Source organism: Dermacentor andersoni, chromosome 2 (genome assembly GCF_023375885.2).
Source record: "Dermacentor andersoni chromosome 2, qqDerAnde1_hic_scaffold, whole genome shotgun sequence".
In the NCBI taxonomy this organism is placed as follows: domain Eukaryota; kingdom Metazoa; phylum Arthropoda; class Arachnida; order Ixodida; family Ixodidae; genus Dermacentor; species Dermacentor andersoni.
Window position 1 is genome coordinate 97,650,860 of NC_092815.1, and position 26,957 is coordinate 97,677,816.

Below are 26,957 nucleotides of genomic sequence, written 5' to 3' on the forward strand. Positions count from 1 at the left end.
GATCAGCGGCACGAAGGCTCGCGCGCCGATGACGCAAAATCAAATCTTGGGTGGTCACAAAATAAAGTTCTCTTCTCTGGCCACTTATTCTGCACAGGTAACGTGAACATGATACGGGCCGCATCGTGTATGCTATGATGCTTGATACCGTAATGCAGTGATAGTACGGTCATGGGCTATTACAATAATACATATGTGTGATGGTGCTTGTCATACGCACCAGAAGTGTGGTGAAATAGCCTTAACAGTTCTATACCTGCAAGTGACTGAGAATTGTGTGGCTATGTTCCTCCCGTCGGCAGTTTATAAAACGTGCGGTGCCTCACATGCTCTCTAAAGGAATGCCTGTTGCTCACACACTAGTATGTCACGTCGTTGTTCTTGTTTCGCGTACAGTGGGCCAAGGTGTCAACGATAAACATTTCACGATTATAGTGCTTACAGCGCACGTCACACAGTGCTAATTCCTCATGTTTAGTAGGCACATGCTGTCACAGGACGCTCATAAAGAAGCGTCAGCGTCTCACTCCCAAAACCTTAGAGGTAAAAATAAATCACGCTGACTGAGTCAGCACCTACATCAGGCACTGTAAGCGAAAAAAAAAAAATTGTTCCTCTGTCAACTATGATGCATGTGCAGCAAGTTTGCACCTCGAAGTAGTGCGGCCCCTCTTCAAGCATGTCGCCACGGCTGATAAACGCGGGACAAAACTAAGTGTTTGGAAGACCGCCAGCGTGGCGTCACTTCGAAAGCACGAGTACGACCACCAGCTGACTGTCGCCATTCCGCTTTGCAAAAAGTGATAAACCACGTGAAATAGTTTACGAAGAAAATGCTTGTGCGGAGAACCTGATTTATGTCCGGCTGCGCTCAGTGTGTGAGTTGCCGAAAGTGAAAAAAAAAAATGATCGCGGGGAGAGCTTTGCTAGGCGCTTTTTTCATCAGCTACAATTTTTTTCCTTTGTATTTATTACTTTATTTCAGCAGAGTCCATCACAGAAAGGCACGAAACACATGACTAGTGAAAGGGCTAAATCAAACTACGGAGCATTCATCGCACAACGGAAGCCCTACATATTAAAGACAACTTTTCCTCGACGAATGCTTACTCGCTGGAAGAAATGCATCGGGGCAATCCTAGACAGCTATAGCTGCAAAATATGCGTTCTATTTCCGAGGCGGACAAAACTCGGAGACCGTGCGGCTACCATTTAGGGTGTACTCGCGCTACTCTACGCAGTCTCTCCCAAGACAAATGCTGAGTTGAAAGTCGGCACTTGTGTTGACCATGTCTTCCTTTAGGTGCCGTGTTTTTACTGCCGGGTCAAACGCCGAGAAATGAACCCGCACCAATTCAGCCTGCTTTCAATACGTCTCAAACGTGGCGGAGCCAGAGAATTTTAGTGGGACAGCAGTACGCGTGCTATCGAACGACCTATAGGGTGGTGTTGGACCATACTTTGAGCAACATGCGTGTCCCATTTCAACGGTAAACGCCCGTTTTCTGCCCAGGTTCTGCTAGCACGAGCGGTATATAGAAGGGACATTTTTTTTTGTATCTTTCAAAGTTCTGCATACTCTTTCCTAAATGCTTAGCATTTGTAATCCCTCTGCATATGCTATAGTTCTCGTATGCAAAGCTCCCGGGCTTCACAGCGACTCTTGTTAGACGGCGTTTACTTCACAATGAACGACAGGCAAGAACAAAAATGCTTTAGATCTGTAACTTCCACAAAGTCCGTAGTTGACCTTAAACAGCAAAATGTACGGTGCGGAGCTGTTGAACGCCCTGGCCCAGGAAACCTTCAGCGCCGCCCCCCTTCCCATTGCCTCATCCCGCCATTGCATAGTACCCAACTAGACGGTTATTTCGGTTAACCTTCCTCCCTTTGTCCTATTCGCTCTATCTCTCTTGTGCGTTGTCTCTGCATCATTTCCCCCTAGTCCTCGTGATGCACAATCCATAACCTCGGGATTTATGCTCGTATCTCATCTGATGTATCTGGGCTTTCTCCACCTCTTCCATATGCGCTCGAATCCTTGTCAGTCTTTCAAACTGCCGCCTTAGTTATCGCATCTCTTCTGTGGGATCACCGAGCCACGGGACTTGTGCAGTACTGAGCCTTTTTCACATTCCCTGGGGACGTCCACATAGTCATAAAGAGGCCACCAATCCTCAGACGGTGCGATAGAGATTGGAGAGCCTACATTCCAGCTTTTGTATGCGGCATCTCCCAAACAAAGATGCGGCTGAAACTATATCAGCGTGCTCCCGAGTGGCTCACTATACGCCCACGTATTAAGAGGATTTCAGGGAGAAGCAGCGTTTGTAAAAGGAACTGCACCATATCTGTCAAGTCACTACCCTGGCGCACAACATTCTAAGGCAATATCAAGCAACTAAGTTCGAAGTCTCAGCCTCGAGCAGCCCTTAAGGGTGGTACTTAAATGTGGTGGAGCAACCAAAGTTTACTATGTTTTCTGGTGAAAACTAGCCTATCCCTGCCAAATGATTACGCTTCATGACACGGATCGCCAAACGAGCAACACGGTAGGTAGGTAGTCCGTCCAGTGGCATCAAGAAGCGCCGCTGCGCAGTCTCTTATTCAGTCATATTAACACAATTGCGATTTCACATGAAGTCCATTGTGCGATTTGACTACTTTGAGATCAATGTAATAAATCCAAGCATTTATCTTGCCTACAGGTGGAACTTGGTAGCAAAACACGAACTCCAGAGCACCGAGTCTATGGCTACGATAAGTGCCCGAGCTTTAATGCACTCCCTCCCATGACTTACTTACCCCAGTGTTAAGACCAACGCTCGGGACTGATGTTCACTTGAACGCCTGCATGCGCAGCTCAGTAAGCGCCACTTTGTGCCCCAGCAAGCGGGCAAGTTCATCCAAAAATGTGGCTGCCCGGGTTACCCATGGCATGGTGAAATTTGTAGTTCACAAAACTTCTCTGGGGGCCTAAGTGCAGTGCATGATTGGCATCACCGGTACGATTATCATGTCATCAATCAGATCGCTATATATCATTAGTACGCCTCCCTATCAGGAAACGTTATGTTAGGAAAGGCCTGACAGTGCGCGGGCCTATTCAGCTTTCCTTTTTGCTAAGACAGTAGTGTTCCAACGGTAGTGCGTTGAAAGAGGCTCATTTAAGCTCCAAGAAAGGCTAAGCTTTTGATCATTTTCTCTGTTTTGCAGGCATCTTCATTGTACAGCCAGGAAATCGCCGTGGAAGACTTCACTACCACTAAAGCTCAGAGGTAATAACCGCATTTTCTTCCCGTAGATTTCCGCGTAAAGCATGTTCCTAGCGGTGAGCTTTTTGGGTGTTTTGCCATGGATGACGCTGACTCTGCTACAGCTGCCTCATGGATAACTATCGGGAGAGTGACATGAGCGTAACTGCCTGAAATACCTACTGTTATTTTCTTTACCTACAGCGCATGGCACTTGTAAGTCCTTCATTCTTTCGGACATAAATATGCGTGCTCGTAAGCCCGGTACCGTATAAACGACAAGCATTATTTGAATAATATCATCCGCGCTGTTCGAGGTAAGGTGATGGAGCTAATGAGCTTGCGCCGGCCGCTGCCGTGAGGCGCCGTGAAAGGCAAACACAGCAGCATCGCGGCTATATGTACATAAGGATGAATGAGCTAGCTGTGTTTGGGTGCCGTCAGTCATGGCTGCTAGGCCGTAGCTATATACTCAACACTAATGCTTGGCGCGGGGCTGGTTTCGGAAGACAGGAAGACAAGGTGCTCGGTTCGCAGCCGATAGCCAGAAAACATCGACCGACGCCACAGGCCAGGAACAGCGAGTGGCGGCTGCTAAAGCAGAGGGATGTAGAAGGCTGAGTGAACTCGATGCCGACTCGGACTTGCTGCTTTCACAGGCCAACGTTCTCAGATACACACCTCTGGAAAGTTGATCCATGTGCTCTTAAAACCGAAGGACCTCGAACCATCACACCTTCGTGTCATACAGAAACAAAACAAAAGTCACCGTCAATCTTGTCGACAATGCAGTAGACGAAGAAGCGCGCCTAGGGCATGCCGGCAAATTTATCAGGATTTGACTCTATAGGGGTGGACACATGTGAGGCTATGAGACTGCTCTTCTTCCTTCGGCTGCCGCGTGTGTGCCTTCTGACTGCTGTACTATGCCATAGCCAAACGCGAGGTCAATTATTTACAACCGAGGACAGAAGCAGCTGCATGCCCTCGCAACAGGCAACAACCTCTACAGCGACCCGCCAGTAAATGCAGCTGCTCCGCCTATGGAATCCCTGCTGGGGACACCTGGCTGAGAACAGTAAACCGGGGGCCAAGAAAACTGGCGTATACCAGGAAGAACCCTCTGTGACTTGGACGTAGCTCACGTCCGCCACCTCGTCTGACTAGCGGGAGGACCCTGCTTGCACAAAACATCGCCACAAATTACTAACATCAACTTCGCAGAAGGAGATACAATGTGGTAACTGCTGTCGGGAGTCATGGTGAAAACAGCTACAACATCGCGGCTCGTTGCCTTATCGCTAGGCCTTTGGAGACCTGGCTACATTGTACGCTTCGCCGCAAAGGTGCCAAGATGTCCTGGCCTGAGTGGCATGACAACGTATTAGAGACCACATGGATGAAATTTCCACTTGGCTCCTTCTGAGACGCACGTACGAGCTCCTGCTGTTTTATGAGCTAACTATATTTAATATAAAGGTGGCATCGGGATCTCGTTAGATATATATCAGATGTGTTCGACTGCCGAAAAAGAAAGCGCAAACGTTAGCGCCAAGCAGAAGCTGTACAACTTTTTTTTGAGGTTATAGTTGATTAAATCAAATGTCACGGTCGCAATACAAAAATAGTACAGTAATGAAAATGTATTAATAAATTTGGCACGTTGGCCAGTTGTACAAATTCATTGTTACTAACTACGAAACACTACAAAAAAGATGGAAAAAGAAAAACAAACGCTTCTTTGTTCCCTTTCTGTCCTTGTATCCCTTATGTAGCGTATTTTGTAGCTGTGGAAATACAGCTTGTAAGGCAGCAGATGCAAGTGCAACATTTGAGCAAAAATGGCGCAGACAGAGTAAGCGCACCGTACAGAACTCGTCCTATAGCAATGATGGGCAATACTTGAAAGAATATGTGAAACGAAAATGAGACAGCAAGAGTAACTCACGAGCATACCATTAAGCAGTGAGTCCGAGTAAACGCGATGTTTCTGCCTGTCCTTTAATAGACAAAGGGCGTGTAGAAATTCCGGCGAGTTAGAAACGACCGCACTGCCCAAAAAAGTGCCAGATCAATCTATTACAGTCTGTAATCTGCGTTATCAGTGAGCGGCCAGCTAGAGAAGTAAGGACGGTCAGCGTATTTGTGGGGACAAATCTATACACGTGAGAGTTCAGTGTTACCATGCGTAGCTAGTGATCGCATCACTAATTTAGTAAGGAAATACGCAATGCGTCTGCTTACGTCTAGCTTCTCTGCCGTATACCGAGTGTTCCAGCGAACAATTCCAAATTTTCTTAAAAATTGCCTGTGGCAAACAGCACAATTCTAGTCCATGAGCTGGTCTACCTGAAGAGGCGGACATTACTTGCACAAGAAATTAAAATTCATAATCGAGTAATTAACAAGAATTACCTAATTAAGTTTTTCGCTTACTCCCTCATGGCGCATACCGCATTTAGAAATTCTAGCCGGGGAATTCGCAAGGCGGGTTCACTTGGAACGAATTCTCAGGATGACGCCAGTTTCAATATATTAATTACGGAACTGTGCGGAGAAATGCATTGGCGTTCCAGTTACTTTTTTGCTTCAATGCAGAAAACGACGTACTGTTAAGAAAGTAAGTGGGAAGACAGTGCATCTCTGCCACAAGTTTGACGGCACATATTTTGTCAATGGTGTCATCCTCACAATTATTTTCAAGCGAATATGTATTGCAGTCTAACCAGCTGGAATTCGTAAATTGCAATATGTGCCATAAGGAAATTAGTTAAAAACTTGATTAGTGAATTTTCGTTGAATAGTCAATTACGCGTTTCAATTATTTGTGCCTGTAATTTCCGCCTCTTCGAGTAGACTAGCTCATGGAGAGTTGTGCCATCCGCGACAGGCAAGTTTTAAACAATCTTTAAACACCCTGTATATCTTCATAACGTAACTGCGATTGCGAAAATTCGGTGCCAATAAGTGCCTGCACTCGTCCTGTAATAACACTGGTGCTTTGTAACTGGTGCACTGGAGGACTGACTTTCCTTACTAAACCTTGGAACGACCAAATGCGCGCAGATCTTCCGATACCACGTAGAAATGCGAGATACACTATAAGCACGCCGTCAGCACGGTTAAAGGAGCCACAAAAGAGCGTAGAGAAGGCGACCGAGGCTGACCAAGTGAATTAGCCAAATTGAACCGGACCTCGACGGCCAAGTCATCTTCACGGCCAGCCGTTTGCGCAGCGCCTTATCGATTTCACGCATAGACGCGAAGGGAAAGTATTGGGGCGGAGATCACGGGACCCGAGCTGATCACAGACTCTGGCCGTCCGCGCCGGCAGTCGGTCGGTGATGGCAATGCACGTGCTGGTCAGTGAAAGCAAGCTACGCCCTCGCGTCACAAGAAAGCAGCATGCAACTGATGCTCCGCGCACACCCAGTGGCGTTCTGCAACTTTGCACATTGCGGGATTCCTCTACATATGCGCACAGGCGAAGCGTACACGCGACGCTAAGCCTGTGCCAAAACAACCCTCGCCTTCCGTATAAACTTCTTCATTTCTATATTCGCGTCGTTCCTTTCTTACCAATTCGTTCTGTACTTCTTTCGTTTCGTAACTTTTGCTGGCCTGTCCGCCTTCTGGACTCAGTATCAACACGAACACGTGCGCGTTCATGACAACGAGGCAGCGGATAAGCGCACGCCACGCCGAACGCACGTATAACGAATGGAGCAGATGTGAAGGCATCGGAACGCAGTTCATAAAAGCTGACAAAGCTCTTAAGCAAGCTGAGCATTGTGATGTCAGAAAGAAAAAAAGAACATATATTTTTAATTTTCACGGTAATACCAACATGCTGAAAGATCACTCAAGCCGAAATCACCTAAAAACATCTAGTCCTGGCTGAACTACTGCTCTTAATAGCGTGAGGGACAGATACCGTAGTCGAGCACCCCGGTCTAGTTTTGACCACCTGGGGTTCTCCAACGTGAATCCAATGTACGGAAAACGAATATTCTTATTCTTTTCTTTTCTTTCTTTTTTTTTTTTAGCGATGAAGCATCGCCGTACGACTGCATGCTTTCTGTGTTCCCCGTGACTATCAATGGGCGCTTAGGCAGACAACCTTTCTCAGGTACAAAAAAGCGAAAATAAGTATTACAATTTGTATAGAACTCGAATGGGTATTTATCTTACGGTGTGTTCACAGTCATGCTCGGTTCTTGTGTTGAGAGCAGGAAAGTGCACTTGCGCATACTGGTAGGAGATCGAACTACCTAGAATAAATTTTATCGCTTTTTATAGATCGCGCGTGCGATTGCGGGCACGAGGAATGAATTTCTACAAGACAGCGCTCCATGCATGGAACTTTGTCACGCAAGAGTATAGAAAATACGCTTGTCGAAAACGACAAGAAGGTCCTATAGCGTGAACGTGAAAGTTCTAATATAGGTCGAGCACAACGTTCTTTTTCTTTGTTTTTGTCATCTCTGCAATTTCTCTCTTTAATGCTTCTTTTGTTTTGCCGTTCTGTGCACTGGAATGAACGAGGGAAAAATAACAGTTCAAAAGAACAAATAATAGAACGCGATGTCGGCGTGGTACTCATGTGTGTCTCATTCTCTCTGTCTCTCTCTCTCTGCGTCTGTGCGCGTGTGTGTGTGTTTGCGCGTGCGTGCGTGCGTGCGTGCGTGCGTGTGTGTGCGTGTGCGTGTGTGTGTGTGTGTGTGTGTGTGTGTGTGTGTGTGTGTGTGTGTGTGTGTGTGTGTGTGTGTGTGTGTGTGTGTGTGTGTGTGTGTGTGTGTGTGTGTGTGTGTGTGAGTGTGTGTGTGTGTGCGCTGCGCGGTATTACTTTTATTTTGCAACATTAATATTAAATCAAAAGTTTCGCCGTCGAGGCCTTGCTGTGAGAAGTCTTCACCTTTCAACATGAGAAGGCAATACTGGTTTGCACTACGTCCTACTATGCACGACGAGAGAAGACAAAGCGATCTTGCACTTAGGGCAGTTTTCATATCTTTTTCATGCAATATGGATTGCTATTCACATGCGGAGTAAAAAAAAATCCCCGTGCCCTTTACTGATGTCACATGTATGAGGCCCTGACATCGACGCAATAATATGACGGGCGAACAAAGCGGGCGGTTTTTCTGTTTTGCCAGGGACCTTTCCTAATGTTTACACTGCTGGGTCACGATTGCTTCCACGCAGTGCGCATACTGGTCGCTCAAACATTGCAATGTCAAGAGAAAGCAGGTACTGTAGTTAAACCCAGAAACGTAGCGACAAAATATTTCCGTGAGAGATGAAAACTGTGGCCTTATTATGCTAATCAGTATTACCAATGCAAACGAAAATGCCTGGGATAGCACAACGCAGTGGTGCTTCCACCCACACTTTCTAGCAGCCACTGCATTTTCTTTAATCGCACACAAACCCAAAATCTGGCGTGCAACGTGCCCCACAATATGAGCTAACGTCAGCGTCTTTTTTAATTGCATAATTAGTCGGATTGGCTAATTCAACTGCTGAATAGGGGTGTTTGGCTTCGCGACGGCAATATTCAATTTGTTGCTGGCATCTCTGATGTCTGATCTGCGGCCGTTGTTCTATTGTCTAATGTCCGGGCGTGTATAGCCTTCTAGCTGGGCATTAGTGAACGTTCATCTTCAGTTGGATACAACTGCAGATGAACGTTCACTATACTGACTTTCTTTGTTCCTTCTTATCCTCCTTCCCCGTTTGCCCGAATGCAGGGTAGCCAACCAGGCACTAACCATGTTTAACTTCCACACCCATCATTTTCTATATCGGTATTTCTGTGAAGCTGCCGGCTAAGTAAACAGAACGGTGAATCTAATTACCTCGCAGCAGTGTCTTGCCCGCATTTTAATCAGCAACCTGTCATACATTCTTACGTGCCCGTTGTTGTTGTACACACATCCTTCTGTTATTCACTTTCGTTGTCTTTGGCCTTCCGAGGATTTTGATCCGAAATGTTCAAAGCTCATTTCGCGTGGCCGTTAACGTCAGAGTAATCAAGCGTGTCGTCAAAGCACATTAGTCGAAGCACCGCTGCACTCACTCCAGGCTTCATAGCGGAGCCCTCGCTCATACGCACCGACGCATACCGAAATGCGGTACAAATAGCTTCGTGTTTCCCGACTGCGCCGGGGCTTCGGCTCGTCGCAGTCCTGATGTCGATGTTTCATTTTGCCGAGTTCCTTGTTGTTGTTGTTGTTGTTGTTGTTGTTGTTGTTGTTGTTGTCGTCGTCGTCGTTGTTGTTGTTGTTGTTGTCTTTCTCCTTTTTCGTTTTCCATCGAGGTACTTGCAGTATTGCTCGTAGATTCCTCTTCTGACCAGGAGCAGGTAAATAGATGGAGGGGAGGCCTCGGTGAACGCTGGTCGCTCGAGCGAAGGGCACCGCCGTGGGATGACGAGTGCCCGCCGTCTCGCGCGCGGAGCATCCTTTGAGTGCTCCTGCTCGTAAATTAGGCTGTTTTTTACGGCGGCCCGACAGACGCGCGTGTCGTGGTTCTTTATGTGCCGTCTGTTCCGATCGGTGCATGCGGCCGCGTCTAGACGGGTGCGTGTGTGGGCCGACGCTTGCCAGTACACCCCTCGATGACGTCATTTTCGCACTCTTCCGCTCATTCCCCCTTCCGCAGCCTGGTCGCTCCTGTCTTTAGTTGATTGCTTGCTTCTTTGTTTCTTTGGTTTGTTTGATTGTTTATTTATTTGTTTGTTTTTGTTTGCTTGCTTCCTTATTTGTTTGTTTGTTTGTTTGTTTGTTTGTTTGTTTGTTTGTTTGTTTGTTTGTTTGTTTGTTTGTTTGTTTGTTTGTTTGTTTGCTTGCTTGCTTGCTTGCTTGCTTGCTTGTTTGCTTGTTTGTTTGTTTGTTTCCATGGGTCATCTCTGTTTGCGAAGTCTTATCAGGAAGAGCTTGCCCGGATATAATCACAATACGGACACTTGGCAAAGTTCTTTGTTGCAGGTGATTAATGGCAGGCAATAAAAACAACTTTTTTTCTTTGCGTTGTTTCTAAGGGGGAGAACTGTAGCAATTTCCTGTCTCCGAGCGCCGAAAATTAGGACCAGTGAACAGTTTCAAAGGATTCTTTATTTTGTTGTTCAACCCTCAAGCTTCTCCTTTGCAAAACATCAAAACATGGCGGCGCTGTAGACTGAACGTCTAGCAGGCACGCTACAAAAGTACGATGCACAAAAATACATTTCACCTACGCTTCGATGTAGCCGAAATGGAATGCTGGCTTGGTATAAGAGGTCTGTTCTGGGAAATCGCTCACATAACTTCGATTCCCTCAACCAGCAGCTTCTGATTTACGTAGTGCCGGTGTGCCCGCATTTTACGGCCCAGCGTTCTTGCAGTTGTCGCGCCACCTCTCCGACTGCGCCTGCAGACGCCTTGAAGAAACTATTCCTTCTCTTTCTTAGATCGCAGGAACACTGCGAGTCACGTAGGCAGCATTAATTACCGTTGACAGTCGTGAAATACGATATACGTTGGGATTCGTTTGCATTCTCGTTTTCTTTTGTCGAACGCAACTTCTGCACAAAAATAAAAGAAAGAAAGGCGTTAGAAAAGGTATTTGCTTTAGCCGCAATGTCCATAACACATCGCACTTACAGGAGCTCGTTTTCATCGAATCGTATTACGTCCTTCCTCCGACGCGATATAGTTACACGATTTTATTTTTTGCTCTTGCGGCGCCACCAATGCTGGCTCCCTGCCCCAATTATCGCGATTTCTTCGCTCTTTAGTGTGCACCAGTGTTTCTCTGCGGAAACATCACATTCTTTTGTTTGCTTTGGGACATGTTATTGTACAACGAAAAAAAAGTGAATTAATTCTCCAAAACTTAATTCCTTTTGAAGGCATCGAATAATTGACAGAGACGTGGCTCTTTTTATTAGCCTGAAATAACATCATGCGAAACTATGGACGGTTTAAGCTATACGAACATGACGTTAGGAAGGTTCAGAACGTTAAAGCTAACTGTGATGGTTGCGAAACGCTTAACTGGATTACGCCCCTTAAGCTACGTCAGTTTCTCGGTGCCCACAAACATCCTATTTCAAAAGAAGATATGTCACACAGGTGCGCAAAACCCGCCACTGATGGCGTCCTCAAGGTGTCGGTAGATAGATAGATAGATTATGGGGTTTTACGTGCCAAAACCACTTTCTGATTATGAGGCACGCCGTAGTGGAGGACTCCGGAAATTTCGACCACCTGGGGATCTTTAACGTGCACCTAAATCTAAGTACACGGGTGTTTTCGCATTTCGCCCCCATCGAAATGCGGCCGCCGTGGCCGGGATTCGATCCCGCGACCTCGTGCTCAGCAGCCCAACACCATAGCCACTGAGCAACCACGGCGGGTCAAGGTGTCGGTGTAACCCTACTGTCATTACACATTTCAACGCACCACGTGTTGGGAGCTAGGTATACTGCAGTTCGAACGATGGCTACAATCTCAAGTGGCCTAAATCATTCAACGCACAGAAAGCTTAGATTTTTTCATCATCTACGGATAAGCTCGTTCAGAGAAACTAGACACCTCTGGAAGAATTCGTAAAGCCGCTTCGACAGCCAAGATGATTCCAAGTAACGGGCCTCGGTCAATCGCAACAGCCGATACAGTAAGCGCGGTGACCTGCTAATGGCGAAAGCTAATAGTCGAAAACTTTTCGAAAGCTTTGTAGATTCAGGATATCTATATACTGTCCGCATATCGACAGACATGGAGCATGATTAAATTATCACGCCACAGTGCTGCGGCGGTGGCTGCGACCATTAAATCCTAACAGGACCCGGTGACGCTTTCCGCCTGTTGTGGATGTGAACACCTAATCGAATAAGGGTAATATGTTGGGCCGGTTGGTTTCTCGTTGAAACTAATGGTTGCTAACGCGGAGAGAGAGAGAGAGAGAGAGCAAATGATAAAGGAAAGGTAGGGAGGTTAACCAGGACTGAGCCCGGTTGGCTACCCTGCACTGGGGAAAGGGAAAAGGGGACGGAAAGATTAAAAGAAGAAGAGAAAGTCTACTGGGTATATCGTTCGGTCACTCAGTTCGGATCACAAACGCTGACTCAAACCAGTAGCCTTCAAATATCGCAGCAGAGCTTTTGTGGCCTTTTGTAGCTGCGATATGCGAGGCCATGGTCCCAAGATCTTCTTCAAGGTGAACGGTGTTCTATCTAGCTGATTGAGAGCTGTGCAGAGGTAATGTCTTTCGTTTTGAAAAGATGGGCAGTAGCACAGTAGATGTTCTATAGTTTCCTCGGCACCGCTGGCATTACAGTTGGCGCTATCAGTCATTCCAATCAAAACCGTATATGCATTGGTGAATGCGACGCCCAAGCGTAAGCGGCACAGCATTGTTTCTTCATTTCGCAGAAGCCCTGGTAACAGCCGCAGTTGCATAGAGGAGTCGAGGGAATGCAATCGTTCTTGGGTGAATTCAGGTGTGTGCCACTTCTCTAATGTCATACGGTGTGCTACCTTGCTTAGGTGTTGGGCTGCGTCGGTCCGCGATAAAGGTACAGAAACAACGGTCGCTCCTTTGTGTGCTTTCGTAGCAGTTTCGTCAGCGAGGTCGTTGCCGGAGATACCGCAATGGCCAGGCAGCCACTGAAACACGACGTCGTGTCCTTTCGCTATCATACGATGGTGCATTTCTCGTATCTCCGACACTAGTTGTTCACACGACCCGCGACGAAGAGATGACAGAAGACATTGTAAGGCCGCCTTCGAATCGCAGAATATTGCCCACCGATTAGCGGGTTGGTTGTTAATGTAATCAACGGCACCTCGGAGGGCAACAGGCTCCGATGCGGTCGATGTTGTCATATGAGAAATCTTGTATCGGACGCTAATTGATCGTGATGGTATAACCACTGCGCCGGTGGAGCTGGTCTGAGTGGAAGAGCCATCCGTATATATGTGGACTCGGTCAAAGTAGAAAGTGTTCAAACAATCCAGAGCTGCTTGCTTCAGGGCCAAGGTAGGCAGGTCGGTCTTCTTCCTTATCCCTGGAACCGTGAGACGCACTTGAGGTTGTTCTAAACACCACAAAGCTGAGGTTGAACGTGCTGAGGGTGTGAAGCCCGATGGTAGACAGGCACGATGGATGCTGACCTCGTTGGAGAAGGACGCCTCTGGTCGTCGTTCTGGCAGGCAGGCAAGAGAGCTTGATTGCATGCGTGAAACATGACGAACATGGGCCCTAAGCGTGTCGATGCTAATGTAAGTCGCGATCGGATGGTCTCGAGCCATTATAATGGTTCCTGCTGTTGAGGCGCTCCGCGGAAGTCCTAGGCAAACACGTAGTGCCTGTGCTTGCACGCTCTGTAGTTCTCGAAGATTTGACTTGCATGTTTTAGCAAGCACGGGAGAACTGTAACGTAGCAATCCGATGAAAAGTGCTCGATATAACTGTAGCATGGAGCCCACTGAGGATCCCCATGTTTTCCCGGCGATAAACTTGAAGACATGAACAATAGATGTGAGCTTCTTCTTCAAGTGGGCAACATGAGGGCTCCAAGAGAGGTTCCGGTCCACAATGACACCCAAAAACCGATGATTTTTCTTGTAGGAGATAGGCTGGCCATTAATGCACACTGGATAATGAGACATTGGTTTTCGTGTGAAAGCGACTAACGCACATTTTTCTGTAGAGATGGTAAGGCCTTGTGTGTGAAGATAGTGAGACGCGGAGAGGTTAGACACAAGTTAAGGAGATAAAGGACGAACGCCAGACTGTCAACTACTAAATTTACAAATGGAAGAAACGTTCTACAGCTGCATAAAGCACGTGAAATGAAATCAACGAAACATACGCGACCAATGCACGCGCACCAGGTATGGCTTAACGGAAATACCGTATCTCTCAGCCTGCTAGAAATACTGACGCCGTGGTTACACAAACGTCAGGTATCTGTACAGGAAAAACATTGATTCACAGTGGAGAAAAAGAATTAGTAAGCTTACCAGCAAGTATGCGGCCTGTATAGGGTGAGAAACACAGTAACAAAGAACGTCAAGCGGAAAGTCACAGAGGCTGAAATAATCTCGTGGGGGGCGGCAGTGGAAAAGAAACTTGCCATGAGTAACTACTTAAGAGGGAAGAAACGAAATCAGGAAAGAAACAATTTATGAGAACTCAAATGGAAGCTCATTAGTTTTCGAAAGGAGATCAGGATGCCTTGGAACACGCACCTATAAAGCGAGATATAAGGAACAAGAAGCATGTGCTTGCTGCGGTAAAGCTAGGGAAACAATGGAGCACGTTTTATCAGAATGTGAAGACATCTGCCCAACGGTCGATTTAGGTACCACTGGCCTCCTTGACGCCTTTGGGTTCAGCGAAAGCAGGGGAAAGGTAAACATGTCCGCAACAGAGATTAGTAAGAGGCGATTGGAAGGTTGGTGGAAGAAAAGTAGGGAAACGGCAAAAAACGGAGACATACAAAAGCAAAGTTCACAATAGGGCGTAAGGAAACGTGCTTGTGGGAGTTAATTGTGTTTTTTTTTCTTTTTTAACCTAGGTAGGACATTAGGCACTATAATAACGAGAACTTGGTGGCGCAACCCACCGCCCCGTTCCAAAGGGGACGTTCAAACCATCCATCCATCCATCTGTCCGTCCGTCCGTCCGTCCGTCCGTCCGTCCATCCATCCATCCATCCATCCATCCATGCATCCATCCATCCATCCATCCATCCATCCATCCATCGATCCATCCATCCATCCGTCCGTCCGTCCGTCCATTCATCCATCCATCCATCCATCCATCCATCCATCCATCCATCCATCCATCCATCCATCCGTCCGTCCGTCCATCCATCCATCCATCCGTCCGTCCGTCCGTCCGTCCACGGGTACACGGTATGGAGGAAGTAAATGCTTCTTGCGGATAGACTGGAGTCGAATAGCGCTGCGTACGTATGCGCGTGCTGCCTCTGAAACCATGATGCGTTCAAGGCGCCCGTCGTATACTCGCTAGTAGTCAGCAACTGCGCGTAAAAAAAGGCTCGTTATAACTTGGTTCTACGACGCTTGTTCGTGTACTTGCGTGCGTGAACTCGTGTGTCGACTCTTCATGCACTCAGACAAAGCTTCGCTGTATATAGATTCCAACTCGTTTGACGGGTGGCATTCTTCTTTCTTTTGCTTTAAATAGCGATCCGAGCTTTCTAAATCCTAGAAAACAATGCTTGCACAAGCCTTAACGCCTTAAATAATTTACTATGACAGGTGGAGTCCGAATCCAGCACCCAGCGACAGCTTCCCCGGAGTAACAGAACAGATCTCGAAGGCAATGCTTTCGCGGCTTGTATGCGCCAGAAGGAACTGTAGAACCTGAAATATGTTATAGCCGCCATATTTCTATATGTCTGTTTCATGAAGCAGTTTCAGTTTCGGTACTCATCGCGTTACACTGTCCCACTCCTTTGATGTGATCACTATAGGCTCCCACTCGCGATTGCAGCAGCCAAAGGAGACATGCACGGCGCTTATGCACAAGAAATGTCATCATTTTCTAGCCTTCTTGATACTCGACGTCAGTATAATGCCGATGATGCACGGTCCACATATTGAGACACACTTTATCAAATAAATTAAGATAACTGATATTAGTTTCCCAACCTTTGTAACTGCGGATGGACATCCTTTTATGTTCGAAAAGTGTATGGTAAAGACATACAACTTAGAAAACATGTGACAGTACTCCTTTAAGCATTATTCTTTACATTTTAGTTGAAGAGATTTTCCTCGAGTTCTCAGCGGGTACCACGCTTTTCACTAAGTCCCACTTTTCGGTAGAGCAGCGCCGAACGGGGAGTACGAGAACTAAGACAAGCACAAAATGTTGACTTTGAACATATAATGTTCTCGCCATGCGGTACAAATATATACAAACTATCGCAGCTCGGGCCAGTTCGTATGTCTGCTGCACTATACTGAAGATATTAATTGCCAGAACACCGAGCCATATTCTTCACTACTGATATTCACTACTGTCGAGTCCCACCTGTGTCGCCAAAGATAACTGGTCAGCAGTGGTCATGTAGAAGAGAGAAAAAAAATTATTCCTAGCTTTCTTATTCCTCTTATTACTTACGAATACAGTGAACTGTATCATAGGTGAACAACACTATTGGCAATTTTCCCGCATGTTCTCTGTCGACAAGCACTTACAACTGGCGCAGCACGTTTTACCGGGTTTCTCTCGGCGGCAAAGTCATTCACTACCGGCAATCTATGCGTCAGCGCGTTCGGATTCCATTTCCGTTGTTGCCCCTGTTTAATGAAAGGGCAAAACGCGTACTCCTTGCGCCAGCCGGAGCATGTACGGTCGCTCTTCCGCGAAGCTGCAGCTGTCATCTGCTGTGATGGACGATGCCCGACACCAGAGCAATATCGGAATGCCGACACCGAAGCAATAGGGGAGCCACGAAGGCTCCACGTAGTGCGTGGCGTGGCTGTCCTGTGTCAGCCAGAAGTCAGCGACATTGCAGGAGCATTACAGCCAGCTGATTAGAGAAAGCAAACGGAGCAGTTGCGTCACGACCACGCGGGGCGGAGGAGGGGGGGGGGGGGGGGGGGTATGCGGAGGCGAGACGCCCCCAAGACTGCTTGCAACCTGTCGCATTGACGGCGCCGAAGTGATCGGCATGTTTGAAGTGGCGTCGAAAGCTGCTGTTGCCAGAGGGCATGACTAGACTACTCGCTTCCATGCGACTAATGCGTTTACGTCCTAACGCCTCATGTAAGAGTCACGCAGTGGCAGTTATTCCGCATGATGCCGCGCGGTACTGTTTGTGACAGTGCTTGACACTCATTTTGCACCCTGTACGCAGCAAACAAGCTCAGATATTGTGGTAAAGCAACATCTGCAGCTTCTAAAAAAAGATACTATAAGCATGGGTACAAACTTTTTATGCGCAGCTTCTTGATGTCTCCAATTTGAGCATTTTGCAGACTTCTCTGAAATGAATGCGTTTGCAAACAAGCAATCTAAATATCTCCCAGGAGGGCAGCGACGCTAGTCCAGACGCCTTAAAGATATCACATAAAATGCACATACATTTCAATATCGGTAAACTTTTCGAAGAATTTGTGCTTCTGTCAATATTTTTCACACTTCCACATATTTGAGATCGCATGTGAGGATCGTGGTTTCGAGTCTCGTAGCGACCGTAGTTACAGAAAAAGTTCAGCCACTTTACTTTTCTGTTTCCTGAAATTGAATTCGTTTACCTTCATCACTTATATGAGGCTGTGTGCTGTGACTTGGCATTTACTACCCGTACAGCAAAACTCTGGAGAGCTGTGGCAGCATACTTAACTACATTCAGCTTGTCGAAATCACGTGTTTGGAATACATTCGCTTGGAAGACATTTGAGGGCACCGCGCTCCAGGTAAGAGCCCTCGGAGGCACTCTCACTTTCGTGCTGGGTGTGCGACCTCTCACAGAGTTTCGATCACGTACCTACTGCAACTTCCGTTGTGGGCGCAGTGTCTACGGCGACCTTCTTGGCGGACGTATGCGTGTAGGTTATTTTTGCGTCCACCACGTTTGTTTACACCAGATGCAACTCTGCCGTGTCTCCGTTTCCGGCGTCCTATTGCTAGTCGAATGGTCAAGCTTTTGGCTCAGTCAGGCTTTCTCTAATTCCCGTCAGTGTAGGCTGCGTCACTGCAATCGTAGTCGGAGCACGGTACAGGAGATAGCCAAATGTATCATTGGTGTACGTCGCAAACAGGTTACCTACTCGCAACACTGTAACACCATAGTGACCAAAACAACAATGTTACTATGTGGCATAGTCTAGTGAACCACTCCAAAGTAATTTTGACATTCTGGGAGCACTTAAATCGAAGCACACGATCGTACGAGCATTTTCCCGTCGCCCAAATCTTGATACAATCGATAAGCTTGATACCTAAAGGTCATAATTCACCTCACTACTGACTGTTCGAGACTGTCGCGATGTTTGCACTTGCAATCTCAATGCCAACAAAGCTCCTATATTTTGCACATTAAAGATAGCAAACTTGCGTGAGGTACACGCCATAGTCTGTGAGCATTTTTGTTTTTATTAAACAATTTTCCTCAACGTCTTTACGTTTTTCCAGTGTATCGCCTTTTCAGTTTTGTCAGGAACGTGTCAACACTTTCTAAAAAAAATCTGAAGTAGCGTTTCCTTACAACCGTTTGTATAACATCAACGATACACCAACAGCATGTTGTCATCAGTTGAAATTTCTTCTCAAATCTTCGCGGAAATCTTCATGAGAGCGTCTCGGCGTTCATGTGAGGGAACAACTATTATTCGACAGTTGTCCTGAACTTCGTAGATTGACGTGTAGATGTTTGATACCAAGTGGCATGTAATAAAATGACCCGATGCTGCTTGGCCACCTATATATAGTTTAAGAATCATTTGGAGCACCGACATCACTGGACTTCATTGTCACGCCTAACACTTTCCTTCCTGCCAAAGTATGTCCAACCCTTTATTCTATATAAAGTCTTGTTCAAGCATCTCCTGCATGACTGAACCCGCCCGCATATCTTGCGAGCAAGTGACGTCACCTCGCCGACTCCCTCCGTTCTATAGCTACTAACCCGCACTGTGGATTGGTGCTACTCTGCCTGTGGGTATCGCCCGAGGCGTGCGATCTCGACGCACCACTTTAATTTCTTGTAATCAATCTTGTTTCAAAATTTGCACTGCCATGGTACTCAGTTGAACTCGTCAGCTTCGGGGAGTCTTCGATTTTGCATTCACATTGAGTGGCTCAGCGAGCCAGGGCGTATTAAACGGCGGTGTTCTTTCTCAGCGGCATTGGTGGGTGTCACAAATTCTGCTCTGCATTATTACATTGTCCGCCGTGTTATTTGTGTGTCATTTAGTGATTTGATCTATATCGGGCGAAACGAATATTGGAAGGGCGTTATCTGATTGGAGACGAGTGACGAAAAAATCGGTTAGTGTGAAAACTAGCAAGAAGGCGTCTCAAAATGTCACAATAAAAGCACGGCTTAGTGATAATTGCGACATTCCCTACTTCGACATCCACTTTCACTTGGTCGTTCCTTAGTACATCGAGCACAGCGTGTGTAAAAGAGCGAAGGTTATTCTGTGAAAATCTTGGTTCATTTTATTCTTAACCCTGTCTTAGCAAATCAAGTACACCAAAACAATATAATAACAAATTCGCGAACAGTCAAGAAATTGATGTTCTGACGGCCGTTGGCGCCAATGGTCGGGTGTATACATTATGTGAATATTATATATTGTTTGTTTTTTCAACGAGCTCGAGCTTTAGTTTCCTACGTGTTAACTATGTGTGGGGTGTTCGAAGCGGCAGCAGGCACTGCCAGTGCATGTTACTTCCTTATAGGTGTTCTAGCAGGTAAACCTTTTTCGTTGAAAGACTTCGGAGGAAGTACTTTTGACCATTGTTACTTCGAAATGAAATCGTTGGCACAGCAGCGAAGCCTTGTACTAGGCCATTCTTTTGTATGACATAACTTTCTGACGTGAAACAACTTTTTCAATATAATGTGTAACTCGTTAACTGAAGTGCATTAAAACGTTGGCTTCTAAAAAGGAAGCGCAAAGATGATGCTAGTAAATCCGTACGTTTAGCGCAAACCACGTACCAAATTCACAAAAGTTTTCGCTCGTAAGTGTTGTTTGCCATTAATCGGATGCCTTCGCTAATGATATAACTAGCGTCACGATGGACTTTTACGAACAGATCTAGCGTAAGAGGCCTTTCTTATTGTGAATTTGGGCCCAAGTTTTTTCTTTAGCTGGATGCCTAAGTTCCAAGGACTTTCTTTAACATTTTTCTTTAGTATGAAACTTAGCGTGCCCATAATCTTTTCTCCTTTGAAATGTTCCTGTGACATAAAGCTGTTTGGTAGAGCTCGTAGTTACATACTATTCAGTTTGCCTTTCCTAGTGATCAAATTGTACATCACGTTGTGAGCTAGGAAATAGCAATTGCATACTGAACGTAAAGTAAGATAACGCATACACAATGCTATAGCCTATAGCATTCCCGAGTCGGTTTACGGAATTCTCTTTCGGTAGCGAAGTGCTCACCTATACTAACGCACATTTCTAAACAAACGATTCTGCCGCAGCGATAGCACTGCACCATCTTCCACTCCAGTACAGAAAAAAGCCAAAAAACTTGTCGCCTGCTTATCTTAGTTAAGGGGACAATGGCTCGCAAGTTGCCTAATTCACTGCGCCAACAGATTCGGGAGCGTTGCAGTGTGGTTTCTCTCTCATATGAAACCTGTTGCATCGCAGCGGAAAAAACAGCACGTAGTGGTTTTTTATTTCCCAGTAATAATATGCGCGGTGAAGGAGTCTTCTATGTGCATCGGGAAGCGCCGGGTAATTTACTGGAGTTGGTTATCCACTCCATCACTGCTGCCTGAGCAGCCCTGACGAAAAAAAAAAGGTAATAAAATAAAATTACAGAGCCGTATAAAAGCAGGACCACGTGTTAGTGGCCCTTCTTTCTTGCTTGCCTGCTTTTCCTTTTTTCTTTCTTTGTAGCCTGTCGACGTTGATCGAAGGCCAATTAAGTGAGTTCGCAACACTGTAGTACAAGAGGCGCCGATAACCCTGGTGCACTGTATATAGGTACTTCGGTTAACGCCACCTCCCCTCTAACCAACCCTGTCGCTACCAGACGCCGCACATTCTCCGCATGCGTCGAAGGAAGCAGCGCAATAAAAAAAGACCTTTCAGTGCCTTCTAACATAAAAATTGGCACAAAACTGCGGTGCGTCGAACAAGCAACGTCCCTTTTATCGCTACCCTTTCGCGAGGAACTCCTGCTGGTTAAGTCTGTCCTACACAGCTAGATTTCCTTACCGTCATTATTCACTTATTTTCTTTCCCGCTTTACTTTAGGGCCTACGTGTCCCGCTGATTATTTTTATTTTTCGTTTTGCAGTAACTAGAGCAGTGAGGTAGCGTCATCAATTCTTGCGGTGCATCTATAATTAACCGGGCAGCGTATGCCTATCACATACCACTGCCCCACTTTCGTCGAAACGCCTTGTTCCAAGATGACCTGCGCATTCATCATATTTCCACGAGACAGCGAGGTCGAAACGGTTATAAGATAAAACAGTAGAAAGCTACACTCTACGGTGAGAAAGTTTCTTGAATACAAACACAGTTTCTTCGGATCAGCGCTATTTCCTGGCACAGAGCTTCCTACAATATACAAGACAGAATTATGACGCTCCACACATGGATGTGCATGGATGCACATGGATTCAAATCCATGTGCATCCCATTTTATTAATGGGATGCACATGGATTTGTCTGATCTTCGCGCTTGTCGATTCAGACGTTCTTGTGGAATCGTTTATTACGCTTTGTATGCCCTGCATGGCAAATTTCAGATCAATCTATATTTTATAAGTGCAGAAGACGCTGCAAACACGTACAACTGCAACGGTTCAGCTTCTCGAGGCGGCCAAATCGAAACGCGCCAAGCATCTTAAGTCACTGGCTTGTCCGGGATAAATTCATAAAGACCTTATATGTCCACTGTCGGTGCATGCGTCCTTGGCGTAAAGGTTTCAATATCGAGCGTGTGTGCTAGAGGTACTGTGTCCGAATCCCGCCATAGGGTAATTTTAATAATGTTTATTGAATTTTTTATTATGCAGTGCACTGTCGAAAACGACCAGTTAACAGAGTCACAAAGCTGCTTGATGCCAGAAGAACGAAGTTTGGGCAAGTCCATGTGCTTCCAATAATTAATTCCCATGCTGATACAACCACTCCCATTGCAGCTCCCGTAGACACTAGCGCCAGAGTTCCCTCTAGTAGCTATTGTACGAAACTATATGTCTCCTGGCCCGTTTGGGTGTTTGACCTTTTGTCCTTGGCGAAATCGAGGCAATTTCGCAAAAGGAACGAAGGAAATTTAGGGTTGTGCGTGCGTGTCTGGAGTGATTAATGAAGCGTACCAGCCGAGGCACATCGGTCAGTTCGCCCCAAAACTAGACGATAATATAGCGTACGTATATCCTCACTGAGTTATTAATGCATTGCAGAATTTCCGATAAGGCAGAAATGTCGTTATAGCTAGCTTTAGAACGCAGTTTTGAAGCTTCAAATGCTGCAGTGCAGGCCTTGCGTAGCTAAGAAGACGAGGTGAAATAAGTTCATTCACGGTCGCCTTTCGGTCAATGGCACCGATGTATTATTTTCCTTTTTTTTTCTTATAAGAACCATTCTTTGCTTCATTCCAGTCCCCTTTGCGTGGGCAGGTTGAGGGCTCGCTTTGTTTTCAGGCTCTTCAAAGAAAAGAGATGATGACCGATAGCGGGATCGAACCTCTGCATTCCAGCCCAGAAGCAACCTGTTGCTCTAATCATTGCGATGATTGCTCTTTCTTTATGTATTTCTTAGGTCAAGATTGCACGCATATTCCTCTCGTGCCAAAGGTGACTAGCTCTTTGATACGTATGGCGCGTGCGTTAAGCGCCGGTTTCTCACATTCTTCCCTTATGACAGCTAGCACTTTAAAACGATGTGGTATACATCATGAATCGCTTTCGGGATCGGCCGACATTCCCCTATCCTCTCATCCTAGCAGCTAACGCTACATAGAAGATGTCCGGCATTATGCCGCTTTCGTGACTGGCCCAGGTCCAGCAGGCTTTTAGCCTTTCTTCACCGTAGTACAAACGACATCGTTGTTTAAACACGGACCACATGAAATAGACACGGGCACGTACGATTGCATAACGCTTAGTCTCGTACGGCACGCTTGCAGAGGCACATTCTTTGTTTGGTACGCTGAGGAGTGGTCACTCAATTGTCATCCGATGGGTGCCTGGGCACTGTGGCTTGGCCGGTAACGAGCTAGCTGATATGGGAGCAAGAACTACTGTTTCTAAAGCCGTCGACATAAAAGATACCGTACTCGCGAAGCCATGCAAACTCCTTGGTGACTTCGTTCGTGCGTTCGTGTAGACATCAAAATATGCTACGTAAAACACTGGCATTCCAGCTGATAAGTTGACATTCCAGAGAAATGCTTTTGCTTTCCAGAGCCCTCCTTATATTCTGTAAGGTGTATGTTCCGCACGTAAAAAAATTTTTTCACCCTGAAAATAACGAGAGGACGCTCTAATGGTGTTCTGCTTACCAGTACGTTCATTCGCAAAATGTTCAGAAAAGGTAAAGGTGACAAAAAGGATGTTTTGCTATCCGATTCACTCCGAGGAAGTTATTTTCTTGATTGCATGGTGCAACAGTTCTGCTACAGAGACATGACTTCATGACTGCTCGGCTTCGGTTTCGCTATTGGAACACGTGCCCCAAAGTAAAGAATCGATCAAATTTATCAGTTAATCGCTGTAATTGTCCATCTACTTATTCGGCTTTTCGATCTAGTAACACCCGCTTGTGCAGGCGATCCACAAGAATGGGCCGAATTTCTATACGTGCATGCCCACAGGGTCCTTTCTTTTAATTTTTTGTTAATTCGAAAGTGAAAGGAAAGAAAACATACTGAGTTCTGGACCACCTACACGAGACTGCGCTGCAGTCCGTGCTTTTCTCGTACACTTCTCTTATTCTTCTTGTGAGCGCTTCGCTCTTCAGCTGCAGGCCGTCTCGGATTGTTTGTTATCTTTAACACGGACGCGTTTTATTTCGCGCTTCGTCGGCCCGTTCTCGGACCAGCTTCCCGCCAAAATCTACTTGCGTAGTACTTCCCTGAAAACTTGCGCACACGTGAATCGCCGTGCAAAGTGGCGTAGCGGAATAACCCGGAATAGTAGCGGAATAGCATATTAAGTGTCCTGAATATGCTTGCGAAGCGCGAGGATTCTGCATTCAACCTATCATTTGCTCTTTTGAAAGGTCCTATACGCCATGAGTATTTCGCCGTTTTGTTTTTGCCGGATCTGGACAGGTGAAAGCTCTAGGTTACGCAGAAACTAAATGATGAACGGGGAGGAGGAGGAATAAACTTTATTTGTGCACAGCAGATTTGAGACCTAGGCCTCTACCTAAATGACGGCCTCGAGCCCTTGGGCCCTGGCGGCATCTTCGGCCTGCTGGATTGCCTTGAGTTGGTCTTCCGGTGCACAGCTGAGCAACGCGGTCTCCCACTGCTCTCTGGTCTTAATTATTTTATTCTGTATGGGTGTACGAGGACAAGCCCAAACAATATGTTGTAGGTCCGCCCTTTCTTCACAGAATCTACATCTATCCGTGTAAAGGTCCGGGTAGTAGCGGTGGTAGGCCACCGGGTTCGGATATGTATCTGTTTGTAAGAGGCGCCATGCCGTCGCTTGCCGTCTATTTAACGAGGAGTGTGCCGGGGGGAAATGGGCCCTTCCCAATTTATAGTGTTTGGTGATCTCGTTAAAGCTGGTCATCCGGTCTCTCTCCGTTCCCAGTATTTGTTGCGTGTCACCTGCTCGGCCTGTCAGTTCTCGAGCCAGGTTGTGCGCTATTTCGTTCCCGGGAAGGGAGGAGTGTGCGGGTGCCCAAATAATGTGGATGTCGCGATCTTCACGAAAGTTGTTTAAAATTCTCAGTGCTTCCGGCGAGATTCTTCCCTTTGCATAGTTCTTGACGGCTGTCTTGCAGTCGCTTACTACGATGTTAGCTTCCGTGGAGGCTATTGCCAGTGCTAAGGCAGCTTCCTCCGCCACCTCTGCCTTCCATGTTTTTACCGTCCCACTAACTCTGCAGTCACCCTCTAGACTCGTAGCAACTATGGACATACTATGTGCATTTGCGTACTCCGCCGCGTCCACATAGACCACGTCCCTGGCACTACGGAATCTTTTGTGGAGAGCTCTCGCTCGTGCGTTTCTTCGATCTTGGTGAAACTCCGGGTGCATGTTTCTGGGGAGTGGGGGTATTGATAGATGTTCCCTTATTTTCCTTGGGATGTCTCTCCGCACTCCATGCTGTGCTTCGTAGGTTATTCCGATGTCATCTAAGATGTGTCTCCCCGTCAAACTCTGTGTAAGCCTTTCATACTGCGCTACTCTCTGGGCCTCAATAAGTTCGTCTAATGTGTTGTGCACGCCGAGCGCCAAGAATTTCTCGTTTGACGTATTTGCCGGAAGTCCCAAGGCTTGCTTATACGCCCTTCTAATAATGCAGTCTATCTTGGTTTTCTCCGCAGCGTAGAGCTTGAGGTAAGGAACCACATATACAATGCGACTGATTACGAATGTTTCTATTAATCGGATGAGATTGTGCTCTTTCATGCCATAGTGCCTGTTGGATATCCGCTTTATTAGTCTGATTGTTTGTTGAACACTATTGTCAAGTAGTCTAATGGTTTCTCCGTTATGGCCGTTTTCGGATATGCGGAGTCCCAGTATTCTCAGGCTCTCCACTATCGGTATCGTGGTGCCTTCTACTGTGACCACAATGCCCGGCCTTTCCCTAATGCTTTTTCGACCCCGGCATGTGGGCCTATAGAGCAGAAGTTCTGATTTTTGTGAGGAGCATCTCAGTCCCTTGTCTTTGATGTAGTCTTCCACCGTGTTTACTGCTGTTTGAAGGATCTCTTCCACATGCCCATCGCTTCCACCCGCCACCCAAAGGGTGATGTCGTCCGCGTAGAGGCTGTGCCCGAGTCCTTCTATCTTGTCAAGTCTCGCAGGAAGACCGATCATTGCCACGTTGAATAGAAAGGGAGATAGGACTGAACCCTGCGGGGTACCCCTATTACCTAGCTTGAGCGCGTCCGATTTGGATTCTCCAATTGAAATCTTTGCGGTACGATCTGTCAAGAAGTCTTTGATGTACGCGTATGTTTTACGTCCTACATCCAGCTTTTGGAGATTTTGTAGTATGGCCTTGTGCGTGACGGTGTCAAAGGCCTTAGTTAGATCGAGACCTAGTATTGCCTTAGTGTCTAGACTTTTCTCACCCGCATCTATGATCTGATGTTTTAGTTTGAGCATAACATCCTGCGTCGATAACTTTGGTCGAAATCCAACCATGGTATGTGGGTAAAGTCCTCCATCAGCCATGTATCTCGTGAGACGTGTGAGAACCACATGTTCCATGAGTTTACCGACGCAGGATGTCAGTGATATCGGCCTTAAGTTCGTCAGTTGTGGTTTCTTTCCAGGCTTTGGTATAAAAATGATTTGGGCTGATTTCCATTGACTTGGAATGCTGCCTTGCTCCCAGCAGTTATTCATGTAGTCCGTGAGAGCTCGGATGGATACATCGTCGAGGTTCCTGAGTGTTTTGAACGGGGACTGCCAAATTTTCCCGAAGAAAAGATAATATATAAATAACAAACGCTAGCAGCCAGACATTTCTCACGAGGCATGATTGAAGATATTCTCTCGAGCTTCTTTGCAAGACAGTCATCTGTACAAGCGGTATAGCGTCAAGTGGAACCAGCGAAAAACAGAATGAACGAATGAATCAATCAGTCATTAAAATAATCAATCACACGCACTCAATCAAATTTCACATTGCAGCAGGAATGTAGCAGTCGTGTAGCACAGAAGTGCAGTCATTGATGCCCTTCTCTTCCTGACTTCGTACCTATAACCTTCATTACCATTATTTATTTATTTAAGAGGTTGGCGAATATCAACTTTTTAGAATGCGAGTCGGATACGAATAGTAA

At 46.4% G+C, this 26,957-nt stretch overlaps 1 protein-coding gene across 3 annotated transcripts in view; it reads left to right on the plus strand.

Moving 5' to 3' along the window:
• Nucleotides 1–26,957, plus strand: part of LOC126541591 (calcitonin gene-related peptide type 1 receptor-like) — a 375,314-nt gene that overhangs the window by 128,714 nt on the left and 219,643 nt on the right. For 2 of the 3 annotated variants that reach the window (XM_072286476.1, XM_072286478.1), the window contains exon 2: nt 3,217–3,278. The exons of the other annotated variant lie outside the window; for it this stretch is intronic. The gene's annotated coding sequence lies outside the window, so the exon portion shown is untranslated. The remainder of the gene's footprint in view (nt 1–3,216; nt 3,279–26,957) is intronic. 3 annotated transcript variants of the gene reach the window in all.